This window comes from Myotis davidii, unplaced genomic scaffold (genome assembly GCF_000327345.1).
Source record: "Myotis davidii unplaced genomic scaffold, ASM32734v1 scaffold1364, whole genome shotgun sequence".
NCBI classification, from domain to species: Eukaryota; Metazoa; Chordata; class Mammalia; order Chiroptera; family Vespertilionidae; genus Myotis; species Myotis davidii.
In genome coordinates, this window is record NW_006295736.1 from 348,513 (window position 1) to 355,073 (window position 6,561).

The following is a 6,561-nucleotide window of genomic DNA, read 5'->3' on the forward strand; positions in this document are numbered from 1 at the left end:
CCTCCCTCCGTCAGCCCGCGGTGGCCGTGGGTACGTTGTAAGGTCAGGGCTGGGCCTGAACCGGGACGGAGGGCAGGGAGCGGGGAAGCGGTCTCAGACGGGCGTGGGAGGGTCCCGTGGGCCTGTGAGACCTCTTAGGGCTTTGGCAAAAGAGAACCCTCTAGGCCCCTAGAGTAGGGGATTTTGTCTGAGGAATGATTTGCTCTTAGTTTTTAAAATTATCCTGTCCTGGCAAAAGTTGACTGTAAAACATAAAGATCACCAATGGTACAATATACTTTTGTAAGTAATGTTTAATCTGAATCCGGTATTTTGTCTTGCAGTTTACAGGAAACGAAGACGTTTGGAGGACATCATGAGGAAATGATAAAGCCAATCCAGAATAGGACACTGGGTTCAACCTTTAAAACCGTAAAGCGAAGAACAACGGGCGGAGGACACCTTGTGGGTGGCAGAGTCTGCAGAGACCCGTGCGACAGCGCCGCCCTGTCCGATCCACGTGCTCTTCCCATCGAGGGGTGGACTGGCCACCCATGGCTGCAGCCGGGGCCTCGGGCTTCCATTTTCACTCTTGAAACCCAGCTGACACCCCACCCTACTGAGCGGCCAGTCATTGGAGGAGCTGCCCCTGCCAATACATGGCACAGGATCAGCTACCCCGCTCCCCCATCCCCCCCAAAAAACACACACAAACTATGCAATTATGTAACTGGGACAAAAATGAGGACACTCTATAAACTGACAGAAAGATTTCCAGGATATATTGTTAAGTTTAAAAAGCAAGGTGCAGCCCTTACAAGTTGGCTCAGTGGACAGAGCATGGGCCCTTGGTCTGAAGGGTCCCAGGTTGATTCTGATCAAGGGTATGTATCTCGATTATGGGTTGGATCCCCAACCCTAGTTTGGGCACGTGTTGGAGGCAACCAATAGATCTGTGTCTCTCACATCCTTGTCTCTCTCTCTCCCCCTCCCATTCTCTCTCTAAAAAACAAAAAAAGGAAAAATATCCTTGGGTGAGGATTTAAAAAGAAAAGAAAAGCAAGGTGCAGAGAGAGTACATTATCTTGGTGTTTGTATTTGATGAAAAAACACTGGAAGACTAAGACTCTAGTATGAGAAGTTACTTACAGGTAACGGGAATATTCAGTCAGTATACACCAGCATGATTGTACTGATTAAAATAGAAACACTTCTGTTCTAGTTGGTAAACGGCCACTCTCCAAGCCCTGAATTCCCTCCACCTTTGCTCTCACTGCTGATCCCGCGTTGCCTCGTGACCCTACAAATAGTTCCTCCTGGCAGGAAAGGAGTCTGGCAGGCCAGCAGATAATGAGGTAAAAGGTAGCAGAGGTGCAAGAGAGATTTTGCAAGCTAGAACTTTTCATAATATTTTCCCCCCATTCAACAGGTTGCCTTTTTTTTTTAATGTCATTTATTTCAGAGAGAGGAAGGAGAGAGAATTAGAAACTTTAATGATGAGAATCATCGATCTGACTGCTTCCTGAAAGCACCCTACTGGGGATGGAGCCTGCAACCCAGGCATGTGCCCTGACTGGGAATTGAACCATGACCTCCTAGTAGTTCATGGGTCAACGCACAGGCCTGAGCTACGCCAGCCAGGCGCCTTTTTTACTTTTGATTTTTATTTTTTTTAAGAGAGAGAGAGGATGGGAGAAAGAGAGAAACATCCATTGGTTGCTTCTCTCACGTGCCTGACTAGGGACAGAACCAGTAACACAGGCATGTGCACTGACTGGGAATTGAACCTGCCACCTTTCAGTGTATGCGACAATGCTCCAACCCATTGAACCATACCAGCCAGGGCCTTTTTAATATCTTTTTTATTTTGAAACCATGTGTATATGTTACCTATTTAAAATAAAATTTAAAAATTAAAGTAGTGTTACCACCATTCTCTATCATACTACCATTTTATGGATTTGAAACCAACAATTGCTGTCATGTTGGTTTACCCTAAATGGCAGCTCCATCACAATGTAAATACTGCCTGTCTCTTGTATTCCCCTCTGCATCCCCAGCACCTAGAACCCATCTGGTATAAATATTGTTCAATGAATGAAGAATGTATTCTTTGATGAAAAAGCACATTGAGGAAAAGCCACGGAATGCAATGAAGGCAGTGTTCAGAGGAGAACTCACAGTCATAAATGTCTACATTAAAAAAAGATATCAAATCAGTAACATCACTTTACATTTTGAAGAAAAAAGGAGAAAGAAAAAGCAAAACTAAACCCAAACACAGAAGAAGAAAGGAACAAATAAAAAATAGAAATGGCCTGGCCAGTGTGGCTCAGTTGATTGGCATGTCATCCTGTACACCAAAAGGTGGTGGGTTCAAATCCTATCAGGGCACATACCCAGGTTGCAAGTTCGGGGTGAGGGCCGGAGGCAACTAATGGATATTTCTCATATCGATGTTCTCTCTCTCAATAACTAACAAACATGTCCTCAGGTGAGGATTTTTAAAAATTATAAAAATTAGAGATAAAACAAAAAGTCAATGAAAGTAAAAGTTGGTTCTCTGAAAAGATGAACAAAATTGACAGACCTTTAGCTAGACTGAAAGAAAAAAAGACAAATCACTACAATCAGAAATGAAAGTAGAGACATTACCTCTGACCTTAAGGAAATAACAGGGATGAGAGAATACGGTGAACAATTGCACACCAACAAGATAATTTAAATGAAATGGACAAATTCCTACAAACAAATTATTACCTAAAGTAACATAAATAAGAAACAAAACTGGTATGGGACACGTGGCTTCCCTGATGAATTTTTGTTGTTGTTTTTCCCCTGGTGAATTCTATTAAACATTTAAAGAAGAATTAACACCAATCCTACTTAAGCTCTACCAACAAACTGAAGAGGAGGGAACACTTCCTAACCTATTCTGTAAGGCCAGCAATACACTGATACTAAAGCCAAAAACATAAGAAAATCAGACCAATATCCCTTATGAACATAGATGCAAAACTCAATAATAACAAAAAATAATAATAATAAACCTCAACAAAATACAAGTAATCTAATTCCAACATCATCTTTAGATGATTATACATCATGGCCAAGTGGGGTTTGCCATATGAATGCAAGGATAATTCAACATGAGAAATATCAATCGATGATAGAACAAAAGGGAGAAAAACATCATGACTCAATTAATGGAGAAAAGGCATTTAACCCTTTCATCTCAAGACTACTTAGAAAACTAGGAATAGGAAGGAACTTCCTCAGCACGGTCAAGGAGATCTACGAAAACCCATGCAAGCATAATGGCGAGAGACTGAAAGTTTTTCTGTAAGACCAGGAACAAGACAAGGGTGCTCACTCTCGCCACTTCTATTCAGCAAAGTACTAGAAGTGCTAGCCAGAGCAATTCAGCAAGAAAAAGAAACAAAGGACATCCAAACTGTAAAAGAAGAAAAACTGTACTGACAGATGACATGATCCTTTGTAGGAAAAATCCCTAAGAATCAAAAAAAAAAACACTACTAGAGCTAATAAATGAATTCGGTTAAGTTGCAGGACACAAGGTCAATGCACAATAATCAATACACCAGTAATGAATAATCAAAAAAGGAAGTTAAGAGAGCAACTCCATTTACAAATGCATCCAAAAATATAAAATACCTAGGAATAATATAACCAAGGTAAAAGACTTGTATACCAAAAACTACAACACATTGCTGAAAGAAATTAAAGAAGACACAAATAAGTGGAAAAAACATCCCATGTTCATGGTCTGGAAGACTTAATATTGTTAAAATGTAAATACTACCCAAAGCAATCTACAGATTCAACACAATCCCTCTCAAAATTTCCACAGCCTTTTTTGCAGGAGTGGAAAAGCCAAACATTACATTTATATGAATTTGTGAGGGGACCCACATAGCCAAAATAATCTTGAAAAAGAACAAGTGGAGAATTCACTTGTGGATTTCAAAACTTACTACAGAGTAAGTTTTGAAATCCAGTAATCAAACAGTATGGTACTGGCATAAAGATAGCATACAGTCCAATGGAACAGAATTGAGAGTCCAGAAATAAACCCAATATATATGGTCCATTGATTTTTCAAAAAGGGCGCCAAGGCCATTCAATGGGAAAATAATAATCTCTTCAACAGTTGTTGCTGGGACACTGGAGTTCCACATGCAAAAAGATGAAGTTGAATCCCTACCACACATCATATTAAAAATAAACTCAACCCTAACCAGTTTGGCTCAGTGGATAGAGCGTCAGCCTCAAGGGTCCCAGGTTCGATTCCTGTCAAGGGCATATACCTTGGTTGCAGGCACATCCCCAGTAGGGAGTGTGCAGGAGGCAGCTGATCGATGTTTCTTATCAATGTTTCTAACTCTCTATCCCTCTCCCTTCCTCTCTGTAAAAAATCAATAAAATATATTTTTTTAAAAAAAGAAAGTGAAAAGAATGGGAGAAAATATTCGTAAGTCATATATCTGGTAAGGAATTAAAAGGCAGAATATGTAAAGAACTCCAACAAAACAAGACAACCCAATTCAAAAAAGACTTGAATAGACTTTCCTCCAAAGAAGATATAAAAATGGCTGAGAAACAAATGAAAAGATTCTTGACATCATATAGTGATAAGGAAATGCAAATCAAGACCAAAATGAGATCACCTCACATCTAGTAGGAGACTATAATACATTTTAAAAAAGAAATTAGGAAGTATTGATGAAGATACGGAGAAACTGGAACCTTCATGCATTGCTGGTGGGAATGCAACATCGTGTCGCCACTGTGGGAAAGTTTAGCATTTCCTCAAAAAGCTAGACATAGAATTACCATATCACCCACGTCTATTCCTAGGTGTTAAAGAGGGAATTATAAACAAGTACTCCAGATATGTATAAGCCAATGGTCATTGGAGCATTATTCACAATAGCCAAATGGTGGAATCAACCTAAATGTCCATCAAATGAAGTATAGACAAGGTGCAGCATGTTCATACAATGGAATCTATTCAGCCATAAACATTTCTGACACATGCTACAACATGGATGAACCTTGAAACATGCTAAGGAAAATAAGTGACACATAAAAGGGAAAATACTGTATGAATTCACTTACATGGGTACCCAGAGTTGTCCATTTATAGGGATAGGAAATATAGGGTGAAAGGAAAGGGGAGGGGAGTGGGGAGTTACTGCTTAATGGCTGCAGAGTTTCTGTTTGGAGTGGTGAACAAGTTTGGGAAATAGTGGTGATGGTTGTACAACACTGTGAATGTAATTAATGCCTCGGAATTGTACACTTTATTTTTTATTTTTTAAATATATTTTATTGATTTTTTACAGAGAGGAAGGGAGAGGGATAGAGAGTTAGAAACATCCATGAGAGAGAAACATCGATCAGCTGCCTCCTGCACACTCCCCATGGGGGATGTGCCCGCAGCCAAGGTACATGCCCTTGACGGAATCGAACCTGGGACCCTTCAGTCCACAGGCCGCCGCTCTATCCACTGAGCCAAAGCAGTTAGGGCGGAATTGTACACTTTAAATGACAAGTATTTTCATATACATACTTTACCACCTTTTTAAAAAGGGGGGAAAACATGCTGAGGTTGCTCCTTGGTTCCTTCACTTTCTCCCAGTCTCCAGATCCTGGTCCCACACATCAGCCCAACTTTGTTCGTACAAGCATGTATGTACACTGTGCTCCCAATTTAAAAATAGACACCCCTTACTGTCCCTTTCAGAAATTGCTCTACGTCCCTATCAAGCCGCGAGCCAGTGACATAGTCCCAGCCTGAATCCTGGCGCAGATTCAGCCATGTGTGTCCTATGCGCGACCGCCACGTCAGCTCCCCGTGGTCGGATCCGGCCTGGTCATCCCCAGGACCCTCGGCCGCATCCAGGGCACAGTCCCGGGTCTTGAGCCGCTGCGAACGTACACGGACCACTCGGGAGGCGTGGCCCGGACTTCCCGGTGTCAATCACTGGCCTGCCACCTTCGGATACTAATGTATACTTAACAGCCACCCTCTGATACTAATATATACTTAACGTATCTTTACATGGGACCACTGAGTACAATGAAAACACCGTAACTGCAAAGAGGAAAGCCAGTACACCTGCCAAAAAGCATCAAAGATAAACTCGGGGAGACCGAGCAGGTTAAGTCCTAGCTTCGCACGACCGCCCGCCCACCATGGCTCCTGAGCCGGAGTCCGCGCGCCGGTCGGAACCGGACGGCAGACGTGGGCACCGCAGGTCGTCGGCCGGAAGCCGGGCTTCTCCTGCCGCACGGACGATCCTCCTCCCTGCGTGACCGGCTACCATTCAGCGGACTTCAGGCCTAACACGACTTATTTTCACATATTCGCACTGAAACAGGGCTGCATCGGACGATCAGAGGGGTCCCGGTCACACCGTTTCCACTTCCTCAGCCATAAGTAAAATAACGTCTTAAAGCCATGCCCACTTGCATGGGGTGAAAGGCCGCGATGCACCGACCGAAGGCCCGGGCGTCCCACCGCCACCCCGCGGCCCATGGGGGGACCCCTTGTGTCCC